Source organism: Culex pipiens, chromosome 1 (genome assembly GCF_016801865.2).
Source record: "Culex pipiens pallens isolate TS chromosome 1, TS_CPP_V2, whole genome shotgun sequence".
In the NCBI taxonomy this organism is placed as follows: domain Eukaryota; kingdom Metazoa; phylum Arthropoda; class Insecta; order Diptera; family Culicidae; genus Culex; species Culex pipiens.
Genome location: NC_068937.1, coordinates 19,332,787 through 19,350,560, shown reverse-complemented (window position 1 = coordinate 19,350,560; position 17,774 = coordinate 19,332,787). Strand labels below are relative to the sequence as shown.

General features: G+C 30.9%; 1 protein-coding gene and 1 non-coding gene across 2 annotated transcripts in view; one reads left to right on the top strand and one right to left on the bottom strand.

Annotated features, from left to right (window-relative positions):
* LOC120415614 (uncharacterized) overlaps positions 1-17,774 on the top strand; it is a 349,245-nt gene that overhangs the window by 15,121 nt on the left and 316,350 nt on the right. The window lies entirely within an intron of this gene.
* Trnal-cag (transfer RNA leucine (anticodon CAG)) lies at positions 10,875-10,957 on the bottom strand. Its single transcript has one exon. It is a non-coding gene; the product is annotated as a tRNA-Leu (tRNA).

Genomic DNA, 17,774 nt, shown 5'->3' with positions numbered 1-17,774 from the left:
CCTCCGCCAGATGGGCGCCCACTCATGGTCGCTGATTGAGGATAGTTGAGGTGAGTTCGAAGGATCTGTCACAGAGGATGGATACTCTGATGGACGTCGGGCACTCACACACTCGAAATAGTTGGGGACAATTTCTGACTTGAGGGTGATGTGTGCCGTCAGATTGTGGTGGTTTAAAATTATTAAAATTCTTCAAATGCTTGGAGCGTCTACAAATTCTTATTTATTTTTTAATTCTTAAAACTCTCAAAATTCTTAAAATTCTTGAAATTCTTTATTATTTAATTCTCAAAACTCTCAAAATTCTCAAAATTCTTGAAATTCTTGAAATTCTTAAAATTCTTAAAATTCTTCGAATTCTTAAAACTCTTCAAGTTCTTCAAATTCTTCAAAATAATCTTAAAATTCCTAAAATTTATAAAAATCTTAAAATTCTTAAAATTCTTAAAATTCTCAAAACTCTAAAAATTCTTAAAATTCTTCAAATTTTTTAAATTCTTAAAATTCTTAAAATTCTTAAAATTCTTAAAATTCTTAAAATTCTTAAAATTCTTAAAATTCTTAAAATTCTTAAAATTCTTAAAATTCTTAAAATTCTTAAAATTCTTAAAATTCTTAAAATTCTTAAAATTCTTAAAATTCTTAAAATTCTTAAAATTCTTAAAATTCTTAAAATTTTTAAAATTCTTAAAATTCTTAAAATTCTTAAAATTCTTAAAATTCTTAAAATTCTTTAAATTCTTTAAATTCTTTAAATTCTTTAAATTCTTTAAATTCTTTAAATTCTTTAAATTCTTTAAATTCTTTAAATTCTTTAAATTCTTTAAATTCTTTAAATTCTTTAAATTCTTTAAATTCTTTAAATTCTTTAAATTCTTTAAATTCTTTAAATTCTTTAAATTCTTTAAATTCTTTAAATTCTTTAAATTCTTTAAATTCTTTAAATTCTTTAAATTCTTTAAATTGTTTAAATTCTTTAAATTCTTTAAATTCTTTAAAGTATTAAAATTCTTTAAATTCTTTAAATACTTAAAATTCTTAATATTATTAAAATTCTTGATTTTTTTGAAATTCATAAAATTTATGAAATTCTTAAAATCCTAGAAAATTTTACAAATTTAGAAATTCTTTGAAATTTAATTTATTATTTTAAATTTTGAAATTCTTAAAATTCTTAAGATTCTAAGAATTTAAAAACATCCTCAATTACTTGAAATTCTTAAAATTTTCAAAATTCTTAACATTCTTAAAATTCATAAATCGTTCAATTCTTGAATATTCTTAAATATTCTAAATATTATTAAATATTGTTAAATATTATTAAATATTGTTAAATATTCTTAAATTTTCATAAATATTCTTAAATTTTCATAAATATTCTTAAATTTTCATCAATATTCTTAAATATTATTAATTATTATTAAATATTCTTAAATATTCTTATATATTCTTAAATATTCTGAAATATTCTTAAATATTCTTAAATATTCTTAAATATTCTTAAATATTCTTAAATATTCTTAAATATTCTTAAATATTCTTAAATATTCTTAAATATTCTTAAATATTCTTAAATATTCTTAAATATTCTTAAATATTCTTAAATATTCTTAAATATTCTTAAATATTTTTAAATATTTTTAAATATTCTTAATATTCTTGAATATTCTTAGATTTTCTTCAATATTCTTAAATATTGTTAAATATTTCTAAATGTTCTTAAATATTTTTTAATATTTTTCAATATTCTCAAATATTCCTAAATGTCCTTAAATATTCTTAAATGTTCTTAAATATTCTTATATATTCCACAGTATTCCTAATTTTTTATCTTGAATATTAATTATTCTTAAAAATTCTTAAATATCCCTCAATAGTCTAATTATTAGATTTTTAAATTTTATATTTTAAAATTAAATTTTTAAAGTTCCAAATCCTTTTCTTAAATTCTTCACATTTAAACAAAACTATTTGACAAACAATGAAAAAAAAATTGAAAGTAATCGCTTTGTTAGATTATCAAGATATTTTTTCTTTAATTAATTTTGATGCCGTAGCAAAAAAAAAACTAAAAATTTCCTTACATTTGTGCTATAAAAAAATAATTCATCTTTTTTCAAAAATATTATTTTTTATATGTTTTAAATTCGTGACAAAAAGGAAAAATAATAATTTTCACATTTTATTTAGGTCAGTGTTAAAAAACTAAATATTGAGTTTTTTTGTTGTGAATAAAACTGTCCAAACATACATAAATGTCCCATGTGATTTTTTGTGGGTTTTTTGGTAATGGTTCAAATCACTCCTTTTTTTATAAAGTTACAAAATAATCAAACCTTTCTTTTGTGGATTTTATGGAGATAAAGTGAAGAGACCCCATTGCTAAATTTGGGACAGGTTTGCTTTTATGGCAACTAAGCGTGGGACAATTGTAGAAATTTTCATCAGTTTCTGTTTAATTTCACAGTTTTACACATATTTTAGGTAGAATTTTTCTTAAAAGATGTAATATTCAACCAAACAAATTTCCAACTTTCCAAAAATGTTTTTTTTTACTATGATTATTTGACTGGTTCTTGTTTTTTTTTTATTTACTATTTTATTATATTTTTAAAAAATAAAGTTTTAATTTTTTTTAGTTTTGTTTATTTTTCAGTTTGTATTTCCCTTTGATATTTTTTTTATTTTTAGTTTTGAAAGCAATTGAAACCTTTTCAATATTATGAAATTTAGGGAATATTAGAAACCATTATTTTTTTTTTATTTGAAATTTTCCGATAAAAGGATAACTGTTTTCATGGTAAAAGAATTATGTTTTTTATTTAAAATTTTTAAAGCAAGGCTTTTAATAAGATTTTTTTATTTTTTATTTACAAAACTTTTGAAAAATGGTTCAAACTGCAGTAAGTTATGCACAACTATACTAAAGGAAACTATGTACGAAAACCCAGCCCAATTATTTAATCTTGAGGCTGATTCCAGTGACTGTAAAAATGCAGGGATCAAGTCTCCCTAAACGCACTTTTTTAAACAATTGATTGTAAAAATAGTATGACGATAAATTTAACGTCAAATGCGTAAGGGTTTTGGAGTTGATATGTTTATCAAACAATTAATGTATAAAACATATTTTTTTGAATAATTTTTGAGTGTTTTCTATACTTATCAAAACAAAGAAAAAAGATCTCTTGGAAGTTTTTTGCAGCACTTCTTAGAAAAATGTGAGTAACTAAATCTAAAGGATCTGGTACGTTTCGCCGAATGTCGTTTCGCCGACGGTCATTTCGCCGAATGTCGTTTCGCCGAATGATACGTTTCGCCGAAAGTCATTTCGCCGAATGGACGTTTCGCCGAATTTAATAAAAATTAACTTTTTTGTATAATTTATGCTATTTGTTCGCTGCAGTGCCATCTTGTAATTCACTCATGCAAACTTGAGAAGGAGTGGCAAGATAATAATATAATAATTTAAAAAAGTAAAGAACGTCTCATGTTTCAAAGAATGCATAAACTCACAGGAATAATACAAATAATTTGCTTAAAAAATTAAGAATGCAAAAACTAACAGAAATTTTTCTAAATGTTATGCTAAAAATCAAAATAATTGCTCATGTTTGAAAGAATGCAAAACCTCCCAAAAATTATAGAAATAATATGCTTAAAAAACTAATAATGCATAAACTCACCGAAATATTTGAAAAGTATGCCAAAAATATAGAATGCAAAAACTGACAGCAATTTGGCAAGAATGCGAAAACTCCCAAAAATTATACAAATAATTTGCTTGAAAAACAAAGAATGCAAAAACAAACAGAATTAATCTAAATTATAAGCAGCCAGTTAAAAGAACTGCTCATGTTTGAAAGAATGCAAAAACTCACAAAAATTATAAAAATAATTTGCTTAAAAAACAAAGAATGCAAAAACAAACAGAATTATTCAAAATTATAAGCAAAAATAAAAGAACTGTTCATGTTTGAAAGAATGCAAAAACTCTCATAAATAATTTAAAAAAATGCTCAGTAAACAAAGAATGCAAAAACTACCGGCATTTTTTCAAAATGTTATGCTGAAAATCAAAAGAACTGCTCATGTTGGAAATAATACAAAAACTTACAAAAATTATACAAATAATATGCTTAAAAAAACAAAGAATGCAAAAACTAACAGAAATTTATCAAAATTATAAGCAGAAAATTAAAAGAACTGCTCATGGTTAACAGAACGCAAAAACTCACAGAAATAATTCAAATGATATATTAAAACAAGAATGCAAAAAACTAACAGAATTGCATGCAAAAACTCACAGAAAATGTATGCTGAAATTAAATAACTGCTTAAGTTTGAAAGAATGCAAAAACTCGCAGATTTTTTTTCAACTGGATTATTTTTTAAGCGATTATTTATATAATAATACATAAACTTATAAAAATAACATATTAAGAAAAAACATATTTTTTTAAAAAGATTGCAAAATCACCTTTTAGGGACATTATACTTTTCAAAATATTTTAATACAATTTGTGTCCATTTTGTATATTTATTATACGATTATTTGTCAATTCGGCGAAACGTCCCATTCGGCGAAACGTCCCATGCGGCGAAACGACATTCGGCGAAATGACCTTCGGCGAAATGACCGTCGGCGAAACGACATTCGGCGAAATGTCCCGCACCCAAATCTAAACATTTTTTAATTTTTTTCTTTGTTTTCTACAATGAGTTTTAGTCAATTTCGCACAACTTTCAAGAACAAAGCTAATTGTTTTACCCACATGCTGACGAGATACAGGCTTGGGATCAAGTCTCCCCGGGGATCAAGTCTCCCCACTCTCCCCTACCTCTTAAATTTTTTACTTGACCGACAATTATAATTTTGGGCCGCAGATTTTTTTTATTGATCCAATGATAATTTTATATAAAAATCAAACAAACAAATATGTGGTTCAAATATGTTACCAAAAAATAATTAATGTAGGACGTTTATTCCTTGTATTTTTAATTAATTGAAAAACTTGTTAAGTAAGAAATGAAACTTTGGGAATTATTTTCATGAGTTCATGAATATTTTGACACTGTTTAATAGTTTAAAATTTTGAAAAACAAGCTCAAACAAGTTAAAATAAAATACAACAATTTTCATTTAAGCAGTAAACATATATAAACTTAAAACACATTTTATTAAATGAAATATCAATTATTTCACGAAAAAAATGTTTGTTTTTTGGGTTTCCGTCTTATTTCGATCTGTGATTAAAAAAATCAATTCTGTAATAAATGTTCGATTTAATAAAAATACAAAAAAAAACAACATCAAAAAATTATTCAACAAGACAAGTTACAAAGTCACCCCACCGTTCGCAACGTCCCACTCGTCCATATACTTACAATGGGCATATAATTGTACGCCTGATTGATGGGCAGACTAAAATCCCCGTTGCTGGACGGGATGTAGAACGTCATGTACGGAATGAGCCGCCGGTTCCGATCCACGGTGGTCGAATTGCTCCCGACGACCGACGGGCTGTCCACCCGGGCCGTAAGCCGAGGTGGAGCCGTAAGCCGAGGTGGAGGTCGTCCTCCACCGCCACCACCGGGGACAAGTCCTTTAACTCCGGAAGCGTAGCGCCGAAGGGCGGGGTGGTTCGGTCCGGGTGGAGGGGGTGGAACTGGTCCAAGAGGTCGCAGGTGCCGGGGTCCGTTGCCGTCCGATACGGAGATCGAGGTGACCTCCTGCGTGGTGATCAGCGTTGCGATGAGGGCTGGAAAGGAAGAAGAAAAGAATTGAGGTTAGATTTGGGTGTGACTTAAAGTCCATAACTATTCCAACGATACCCAGATTCGTTCTCTCATTCTACCCATAAGTAAGACTCCAAGCTGTGTGTGTCCACTTGGATTTGGGGTGACATTGCCACCGAGACTGCTGCTGCTGCGGTCAGAAGGGGGATTTGCTCATGTGGGAATCCACAACTCCCAGAAGAGGCAGCAGCATAAAACATGCATGAAATCAATTTCAATTTCTGGGCTTTAGCTGTTGGTCGGCCTTCCCGACCCCAAAAACGACGAAACGACCAAGTTAGACCATAGTTCCGGGAATTATGCGCCGGGTGTTTAATTTATATGTACTCCTTAAAACTACTTCATCTTTTCAAGAGAGAGAGATTGAGAGAAAGGGTGGTAGTCTAAAGACCACCCCCAAACTTTCCGGAGAACGTGGAACAACTCGGTTCACCGCCACGAGTCCACAACGGGGTACATTTGTGTTGTACAATGCTGAATCCGTGCTGTTGCTTTCTGGGGTTGGAAGTCCCACATGAGTGGTCCTCCCTCAAACTAGACTCTCAAAACAGTCACGAAAAGTTTGTTTTACACGCGCGTTTGGCAGGTTGACGTAGCAGCAGCATATCGGAAAGTTTCTGCTTAATTTCTGGGTTGGAGATTGGGGTTTTGCTGGTTTTGGATAGTGCACTGTTTGCAATTGTATTTCCAAGTAAATGAGATTCATAGAAAAGGTTTAAATTTTCCCCTTTTTTCATGTAATTTATCTCAACCCAGTATTTTTTTTTAAATTTACATACAAATATGTAAAGTTACACACAATTTGAGGTAAAATTACAAATTTCTTTCATACACAAACCGGTGCCGGTGCCGGTGCACATAATATCAAAATGTGCACTTTTTCCTAAAAATATATTTATACATTTACTTCACTTTTGCGTATGGTGTAAAATTACGTTAAAGAGAAGTAAATTTACACAACAAAAAGGCATAGATTTCTGTCTTCTCTTGTCAGCACAAATTGAATTAAAAGTACATCAAACATTGATAAACAATCATATTTATGCATTTTGTATTATACACAGTAAAAAAATCATGGTAGTATTTCTTTTACTTCAGAAAAAATGTGTAATTTTACCTCTGAAAATGTGTAATTTCACCTCTTTTCTGGTGTGACACATTTTCAGTAAAAATCGAGGTAAAATTACAACATAAAAAAGGTAATATTCAACCTTCCAAAATTACATCTTTGGAATTTTTTGCTGTGTATTTTGCATTGAAATTAGTGTTTTCATTACTTTCTAAGTAAAAAAAAACAAATAAAATTTCATTTAAAACATGTGTTGCTAATGTCTGTTTTTGCTTCATGAATTGCCTTTCTGATGTTGCAACGAAACTTTTGTTAAATTTATCTATACAGTAAATTTTTTTATTGTGAATTCGGAAGGTGTAATTTTGGAAGGTTGAAAATTACCTCTCTTATGGTGTATTTTTACCTCAATTTAGACTTAAAAAGTGGCATTACACCAGAAAGGTGGTAAAATTATACATTTTCAGAGGTAAAATTATACATTGTTTCTGACATAAAAAATGTATGATGTGTAATAAACCTTGAGGACAGTTTCAACAATATTGCAAATTTTAAAACATTTTAAATTAAAACAAGACTGCTTTTTTTCATAACTATTCGATTTTCAACTCATCAAACGTTACAAAAAATTATTGTATTACATTTATTTGTGAGTTTGTTGAAAATGTTTCTAAATCTTACGAATGAGAGTAATTCTCTAGAATTTCGCAATATGTTTTACGATTTTTTTATGAAACTTTGTCAATGCATTCTTTGTTGTCACTTTCAATTTTGTGGGCTGGTCATACAAAATAGACTTTTGAATATTCTTAAAACTGGACACAGAAAAAATTTTTTTTTTGTAATATTCATCACAAAATGGTGACGATTTTGTGTAAAATATGTGACGATTTTGTGTAATATTACATCAGGAACTGGGGAATTTTCGTCAGCTTCACATTTTTACACATGTTTTAGGTAGAATTACTCTTAAAGGAGGTAATATTCAATCAAACGAATTTTCAACTTTCCAAAATTCAACTTTTTTTCTGTGTGTATCTTAAGAAGGAATTTTCTGATCGATTTGGTGTCTTCGGCAAAGTTGTAGGATACGATTAAGACTTGTTGGAAATTGGTACAAATCAAATCGAATATATTTTAGGAAACTTAAAGAAGACTTCTTTTGCGCTAGAGTATGAGAAAATTTAAAATCTGTTTCCAGAGCTATGATTTTTGAAAAAAAAACTGATTTTTGAAAAATATCTCAAACAAAATTTCAAAAATCATTTTTAAGGTGCAAAATCAAATTTTGCAATCGAAAATTACTTCACACTTTTTAATAAAGTTTGTAGGTTTTTTTTACTTTGTTGGCCAGACTGCTGGTTCCTGAAATACGTTAATTTTAATAAAAATAGTTCAAAAATTTTTAAAATCTAGCCCAAAAACTATTAAAGTTTTTTACAGAAAAAATGTTAAAAAAAATCATTGATTCTTGATGACATATTAATTTTTTATGTGTGTGGATAAGGGTTTTTTAGCCCTTTCAAAAAGATACTCTTTATTCTAAAATTTCTAAAATAAAAAAATAGGTAGTTTAGGAATTTGACTTTTAGTGTTAAAATGTCAATTAAAATAGATTTTTTTTCTGTGCAATTTTTTTCCAAATGACTTTGTTTTTTTTCTCATTTTTAAAAGGTAATTTCTGCCGTATTCATAAATTGTTTCAAAATCACATATAAATAAAACAGAAGTTAATAAAAAGATCGAAGGTTAAAAAAATAACTTAAATGAAAATAAATTAAGTACTTAACATAATAGTTCGAAACCTTTAAAAACTATCTATAAATGATTGTGAATTTCAAACAGAAAATATTGGTTTGAAATTTTGTTGTTTGATTTGGTTTTTAAAATGAGTTTAAGTTTTTTGAAAATAAATTTCATGCTTTTTTATTTGCATTGCATGATTTAAAAAATGTATACAAGTTATTGCAGTATTTCAAACATAAACATTTGAAAATGTGATGAATTTTCGATAACAACTTCCTGTATTTTTTTCCGAGACCTAAAAATTAGTTTTGAAAATCCAAATGTGTGTAATTTTTACTTGAAATACGTGTAAATTTACATATTTTGTGTGTAAACCGAATTTTTACAAAAAAAAAATAAGATTAAATTCCATAACAGAAAAAGAGCACCGAAGTTACTAAACGCAGCCAAATTTTACATTTATTTTTGGGCTATTTTTCCTAAGTCTTCTAAAATTTTATGAAAAAATGCAGAGTTGTTATTTTTATGGAGCTGTCAAACTTTGCTGAAATTTCAGCATATTTTTCCTTGTTGAAGCATAAAGCAGTGCTGATTTTAATTAATTTAATTAATTCTGCCAGAAAGTCTGGTGTATACATTGAACCAATTTTAACTGAAGCTCAGCGAATAAATTACCGAAAGTTCAAGTAGTGTAGTTTTCAATAATTGAAACGAACATGAAAATTTGGCGTGGAAAAAAGTAATTTTTTAAGAGTTAGAAAGTTTATGTTTAGAGTAATAATTCTTTTTGGACTGAAAATTTTATTTACAAAAAAAAAGTTAAACAATTAGTTTTGCGGCAGAAAAATATGTAAATTTGGTATAACTTAAAAGCTCTGTTTTGAAAAAAATTAATGTTTTTTTGACAATAAAATTAAACTGATTGGAATAGAATTTTAAACAGAACGATGTGTTATTTCTTGTTATCACCATTAATTAAACGAAAAAAAAAAATTTTATTAAAAAAATATCCTACACTTGACAAAATGTGGTAAATCAACATTTTCAGTTATTCCCAGTAGGAATGTTCTCCAAATGTCTAGATTGAAAGTTTAAGTCTAATTGCGTTCAAAAATATAAAAAATCTAGTTTTTTTTTATAAGTTCGGAAAAAAACTAAATAATACAAGAACACACATGAAACTTCAAATGGCTCCCTTTGGTACGGTATGTCCACGCATCCTTCCTCCCTTGTTGATTTTTGAGAAATGTTATCCGTTCACAGAATTCTCTCTGCGGTAATCACACAACGCGGTAGGGCTGGCTGGCATGCTTTCATCGGACTGGCAGCGTATGTGTTAGATTAGAGTTGAACAAATTAAATAATTACAGAACAGTGATTTATAGATTAATATCAACTAATAATTTGGCTAACCCATGTTTCTAACTATTTATTTTTCTCTTCTTCTTTTTTACAGGTAAGCCAAACTGTTATTCAAATTTGCGTAAGTACGATGTAATCAGAATGTTTAATTACTACTACCCTCATGCTATTATGATGCCGGTATAAACTCACTCACATTAACTCAACAAAAAATCATCATTCCATCTGTTCTGCAAGCCTCATTTCTCCCACACTCAAAAGTATGCAGAAAAAAATCGCACAGCAGAAGAACATACACACTCAAACAAATTAACTCACCCTCGCGCACTCCTGCACACCTCGAAAAGTACGTAATCGTCCGTACATAAATTTAATTATACGAAACATACATAATTCATGTAATTAATTGATTCACAATCATAATTTATGTTTCTGACTCCCGAAAAAAAATAACGCGATCGTGAACGCATTTTCCCCTTTCCAAAATTCTTTTTATTTTCAAAAAAAAAAAAGGAAGAGAAGGGGCCAAAAGTTTCCCCAATCTTGTGGGATGTTGTTTTCGAAATCAACTCAATTTTCGAAAAAATAAATGGAACTGATTACCGAAAAAAAAACGGAAGCAATCGTTCTCACCGGCGCCACCACCCCCTCATTAATTGTGAAAAATCACGGAAAATTAATCAGCAGTTGCAAAATTAATGTTTTTTTTTCTCCGTCCCCCTCCCCCAAGGGGAATTCTTTTGGAAGTTGTGATTTTTTTCCGTTTTGCTGAAAAAAAACTAAAATTGCGATAATTTACCGATTTTGTCAAATTTTCAATTTGTCAAATTCAAAAATTTCGCAAATCTGATCGTTTCAACTAATCAACTCAATCTTCCACCCACCAAAAAAATGCTTTTGTCAGAAGTGGGATTCGAACCCACGCCTACAGAGTAGACTACGACCTGAACGTAGCGCCTTAGACCGCTCGGCCATCCTGACTTGCTGGGAGTGGGGAGTGCCGGACACGACCGGCTGCTCTCCCGCGCACACCCAACTCTCAAGCAGGGCAGATGAGCACAGTTCGCAGCCAGTCTAAGTGGCTTGAACAGAGACTCTCGGCAATCGTTTATCATCGCGCTCTCTCTCGTTCTTTCTCTCTAAGCCGGCCGGCTTTCTGACACACGCACACACACGCATGATGCCAAATCAACCATGTGGGAGCTATTAATAGCTCGCGCGCGTTTACTTCCTGCTGCTGCTGGGTTTTGTGTGAGATGTGTGTGTGTTTGTGTGTGTCTAGTCGGGTGTGTGTGGTAATAAATAAAAAAGTGGAATAACGAAAGGAAGAGTGAGAAACGGAATGATGCAAAAAGGGTAGAAAATAGATTTTTTTTTGCGAGTGTGTTGTGAGTTCATATTTCATGCTAAAACTTCTTCGTTGAGTTGTAGTGACTCGATTTGCTTGTATGTTTTATGGCTTGTAATTTCGGCAAGCAAAATCTTCGGATCAATCCGAAGATTTTTTTTGAATATAAGGTGATTAATCTTAATTTTTGTTTTGAAATCAATATCTTTGGATGATTTCAATTCAGCATTAGTATTTTTTTTTATTTTATTATTTATGACATGTTCGGATCACGAAATATTAAACAAAATCATTAGACTATTTGGTGTTGAAGATTAGGTTTACTTTAAAAACCAATATAAGTTTGACCTAGGATTATTTCGATTTTTATTTTATTTTTATATATTTTTGTTTTTCGTTTTCATTTTAAAATGGTTTCAAAATACTTTAATCTTTCAAAAATTCAACACCTCAATACATGTCAGATGTAAAGCACAGTCCAGGCTAGATTATCCGAAATCCTCGGGAAAAAATCAGTCTTACTTTGGGTGGTTGAGTTCAAATTTGACCCCAAAAAGGCTCTCATATGTGATAAGGAAATTTTAGATCCAGGATGGCGGCCAAAATGGCTATGATAAAATATTGAGAAAATGCTTTTGTTTTAAAAGTAACAAAATAAAAACATACGATTTTTTTGTCCATGGCATGATTATGCGAAGTTCATAAGAAAACTTCGGATAATTGAGTTAGGACGATATTTGTACAATATTTAGACTCCGTCCCTTCTAATCAGGAGACAAATACTTTTATTTCAATTTTCAATTAAATTTCGACATTATAAACTGATTTATAGATTTCGAATTTTTGGCCATTGCAAATAGACATGAAAATCAAGCTTCTTGATTTTCAGTTTAAAGTCCAGAAATCACTCACTCACCGCCGAACGAATCTTTGCCGACTGGGGCACGCAACCAATCACGAGCGAACACGACTTTCCAGCGCGTCTTGGTCGATCGCTTCACACAGCGGTACGAATACTCGACTCGAGTCACAAACGAATATGTTAAGAGATGAGAGAATCCAACAAAATACCAGCGCGGCGCTCTTTTGGTGGAATTTGCTGTCAAATGTATCTTTGATGGTGTGTTATCAACAAATTAGATTAAAAGCATTGATTTTAAATAATTTTAAAAATGCTAAAAACAAGGCCGATTGCAGACAATTTTGAGTCAGCTTTGAGCGACATTGCTCAATAAGCCTCTCTGAACCATTCGCTACAACTACTCGATCGGAGTGAGAGGGAGATCAAGAGATTGAGCGTTCAGTAGCGATTAGTGTGAAAGAGACAAACGGTAGGAAACGGTCAGGGGAGTTTAGCGTCGCTTTTGATTTGTGCTCGCGAGTGAATGAGTCTGTTTAGAGCAATCAGAATTCTTGATGAAAATTAAAAAAAAAAGCAGTTTTTGTATATTTTTTTTAAATATTCAGAAATAAGCCAAAAGATTAGTGTGGTACAAAAAGAAACAACATTTCTTTTAGATCATTTTGTTGAAAACAAGAAACGAAATAATTTCGAAGCTTTTTTTATTCTAAATATTTTAAAACCTTGCTTAGAATTTCAATAACTCTAGTTGACCACTTAATTATTTTTTTTTTTTCAACTTTAAAAATATTTTCATTGTCGTTTGAATTTATTTGTAATGCAAGTCAATTGTGTTTTCAGCAAGTTCAATTAATCAAATTTATGTGATGGATTGCCTGTTTAATTACCAAACAAATATTCTCAATAGTTCATCGCCGCCATATTGGCTTCCCATATCAATTTAATGCTATTTTTATTAAAACTTAATGACTCACAAAAAAGAGAATGAAAACATTTTTTTATTCGATTATCCGAAATTGTTTTTTTAGAAGCCTTCTCGACTCAAAAAACTTTATTTTACTGATAACAGTAATCAACTGAAAACAATCTTAAACGCATTTTCTGCGTTGATAATCATATTCAGCATGTTTGAGCTGGATTAAAAATATTCTGAATTTTTATTAATTTCCAAAGCAGCGCAAAAACTTTTTTTTTGCACAACAAGTGAATTTTCGTCAATACTTAAAAATTTTGGCAACTTATAATGGCAAAACAACTGGACAGGTGTATAATACATTTAAACACTTTTAAACTTTTTATTTTTTTATTTAATTTTTAAATATGCTTAGAAGTGTACCTTTTCTACAATTTGAGAAATTTTTATTTTTAAGGTTAAATTCCTTCCTCGGTGGATGAGCTGCGGTCTAGAAATTTTTAATTTGTTTAAGCGATTTTTGAATCTTTAAAAAGCATTGAAAAGAAGATCTCCTCATTTAAAAAAAAATCTTGAGTTTGATGATCATGTGATTTAGCCAATCATTTGAACAAAAAATGTGTTTATCTGATTTCAAATATCTTTTAACTTTTTTTTAATATTGTATGCAGTAATTTGTATATTGTCCCAGATTATGCTTTGACATAACTTGTTGTCACTTGAAAATTTATAGGTTAACCCTCTACTGCTCAAATTTTTGTTTCGATTTTTTTTCTCATTTTCAGGAGGTCTTTAGTGTGAGCAACATTTGTTCTATGAAAAACTTTACTTCTCTTGTTTTACATTTTTCTTCTTTCATTTTTAGTATTTTAATTTGCATTTATCTTGTTTAGTTTATGTTTGTTTCAGATAGTATTTGGCTTACTCTACCACCTCCTATAACTACCTTTTGCATATTTAGTTTTTTTTAATGTTTTTACAGTCACTTTTTCTATTTTTTAATTGTTTTTCACATTTTTACTGCATACTTATTTTCACGTAATATAGAGGAAACTCAGGCAAAGTGGACCCAAGAAAAAAATTACATTTTTGAAAACATTGGCAAAGTCACATAAAACAAGTCACATTTCCAACTTTAGAATTTTCTTATGTTTTTAGAGTTCTTTTTCCAATGCATTTTAAGATCAAAAATTTAGCATAGCATAGCATAGCATTGGTGTCTACCCGTAGTTGCTACTCTGTTATTGACCAGGACCTCCAAGAATTGCTCCGTGGACCACAGATGAAGAGTAGGAACCAATCATCACCACTTCGCAACTTTCAAATGTCCCTATCATGCTAGCCAATCACAGCGCCGGCCACGACCAGTGGTAAGACACGGGGGAAGTGGATAGGAATTTTAGTCCGATACTTGAGTGATAAAGAGGCTGCGTCTTCGACAAAGTATCACGTGAGGTTTGAGGGTGTTAGTAAGATGGGTGTGAAGCCAGGATTCACCTTGGTAAGTGATGCGGCTGGTCAAATCTATGTATAGTCCTTAATTCTTCGTATGTTCTTGGATTCATCTTGAAAGCTTTCCAATTTCGGTTCACCAAGCTTTTGTGGTGAATTCTGGTCATGTTGAAAGTTCAATATTCGCCTAACAATAGGGGGATGGCGTCGCTATTTTTAGACCACATTTTCCACTTTTGCTCATCGAAACCGACTACTTTATCGACTTCATTTTGCTGGGCGAGATAGGACGCCGTCTATTTTTAGACGATGACTCAGCACTTTTACACTCTTGCGCTTAAAAAAACCAGGTGGCAGCACGATGTAACGCCACGTCCCTATTATGCAACCAGTAAGGATAGTGTCCTTGAATTCAACTTGCATTCAATATAGGGGGATGGCGTCGCTATTTTTAGACCACATTTTCCACTTTTTCTCATCGAAACCGACTACTTTATCGACTTCATTTTGCTGGGCGAGATAGGACGCCGTCTATTTTTAGACGATGACTCAGACCTTTAACACTCTTGCGCTTAAAAAAACCAGGTGGCAGCACGATGTAACGCCACGTCCCTATAGGGAGATGGCGTCGCTATTTTTAGACCACGTTTTCCACTTTTGCTCATCGAAACCGACTACTTTATCGACCTAATTTTGCTGGGCGAGATAGGACGCCGTCTATTTTTAGACGATGACTCAGCACTTTTACACTCTTGCGCTTAAAAAAACCAGGTGGCAGCACGATGTAACGCCACGTCCCTATTGCATTTCCTGTTTCTTAGGTTCACACAGATTCCAATCAAGTTTCTTGGATTCTTAAAGCATTCTTATTCCTTCTAGACAACTAAGCCTCGATGGTCTGGTGGTTAGCATTTTTGTCTGCTGACCCAAAGGACGGGGGATCGAACCCCGCCGCGAGCTAATGAATTTTTCGTTCATATTCAAGTGTTCAGAATTCCTTCTTTCCATAATTTCTCGATAGGAGCAGATGGGAATCGAACCCAGAACCTTCCGCTTACAAAGCGAACAACGTAACCATTCAGCCACGCCTACACCATTTTAAGATCAAAAATTTGTTGAAAAACGGGTTGTAGAGGGTTAAGTTTGAAGAAAGTTGAAGTACAGTTTTTCGTAGAACAAAATTTGTTCCTGAACACGGGAGAAAAAAAAAATTCTTAAAAATAAAAGGAAATAGAGATTGGACGAATAAAAAAACTAATTTTCAGCTATAGCTTCATGGAGTCAAAGACAAAATGTGATATTTTAATAAAAACTTATAAATGTTCATTCGAAAGAATAAATTTGAATAGTTCTAAGTTTCTAAACGGAGATTAGCAATTTAGAGATATCCAGAAGAAGAAAAATCAAATTTATTTTGGAAGTAATTTCTCTTCGCCACATAAAATGTGTAAGACTTTCATAACCTAATTTAACCGTACAATTTATCTCAAACCCCTACTAAAATCCTTATTTTTATGTCATAATCTCACTTTTCACTGCTCTAGTTTCATTCCATTCTTTTCACGACAGCAGTTTTTTTTTATTGTTTTCATCTCCTCATAATATAATCCTTTCCACGTGCAAATCATACCGCTCTGGCCACTTCACATGGCATGTTAATGTGTCCCCAGCAGCGGCACCGGCCACAACCGCACAATCCAGATCGCCGGGGCTCATTTTATATTGTTATGCAAATCCTTCACTCATTTTCTCCGTCATTGGCCATCGGACATTGGACGGATCTTTCTTCGAACCCGGACGTCACGTCGCTCACTTTTTTCTTCTTTTTGTTTTCGCCACCGCCATTCACTTTTATTTCTGCGCCGCGCCACTTTTGCATAAAAAGTAAAATCTATAAAAATTATCATTTATTTGGATGACAAACTCGCTCGTCTGGGGCAGCAAAAGTGCAAGCAATGAGTGCAGTTTTGTGGGTTTTAACAGTGGTCTTATTAAATTGTTGGGTCTTTTTATGTTCTATTAAACTGTCTTTACTTGTGGTGTTTCATAAACTTTATACATTTAATTACAAAATGCACCCGCAATCCACTGAACAAACGAGTGCATTAATCGGGTGAATTATTCATTACGCGCGGGGAGAGTTCCCCGTTGATCCATAAATAATATCCTTTGGCACATCCTGCTGCATTTATGAACAACTCAAACACGACGCAAAAAAAAAAATCATTAACATTAACAGGAATCACGAGGAAGTGGGGAGGGGGGATCGACACGGAAAGAAAAAGAGCGACATCACCAGAAAAATGGACGAGAGTCAGAAAACAACAACAGCAAAAAAAAAAAGAATCGAGATTAATTCAATTCATTACCGGATGGTCATTAATGAGACGCATGTCAGATATGCGAGCGACATTATAAGGAAAGGGAAGAGTGCAGCGAAAATTAAGTGTGGGCACTGTTGATATCGGCGTTTTTTCGGGAGAAAGAGTGATAAGATTTACGGCCTTTGAAAATAGCGACCGGAATGAGTTCTTTATAGAGATCGTCATTTTTTGATTTCCAAAAAGCATTGGAAAAATGAATATTTAAAATTACAGTCCAAATTAATTATCAGTCATCTTTCCAAAGTAAAAACATGAAGTTTTGGCCCCTAGGTTGTTCTAGAATTTTAATTTATGATTTTTTTATTTAAAAATAAAAAACGCTTACTAGGTATTATTATGAAAATCTAAAACTAAAAATTACATTCAAAATAATTAGAAAATTACTTGAGAATTACAAATTTTGCGTTAAATAAAATGACTTCCGAAACACGTCACATATTAAAATTTCAGCAAAAAAGGTAATAGATAGCTAAAAAATCACAAAATGACTGTTATAATGACATTAGCCCAATTTATCGAAAGTGCATTTTGTTTACAATGTTTGTAAAACTTCGACTAAATTCAGATTTTTAATTTTTTTAAAATGACTAAAATAAAATAAACTGGAACTACATGTGAGAACAGTTTGAAAGTGTTGAAGAATGATGTTAAAAAGTAAAATATGTTGAAGTTTCGTTTGATTTTTTTTAATGAGACTTTATGTAAAGATGTATTGTCATTTATTAGAAAAACTTAAAATATAAAATATAATCCAAATGTTCAAATATCTATTTTGTATTAAATGAGTGGTAAAATAGACACTTGTTAAACTGGATTTTCCTTTTTCTTTGACAGCTAAA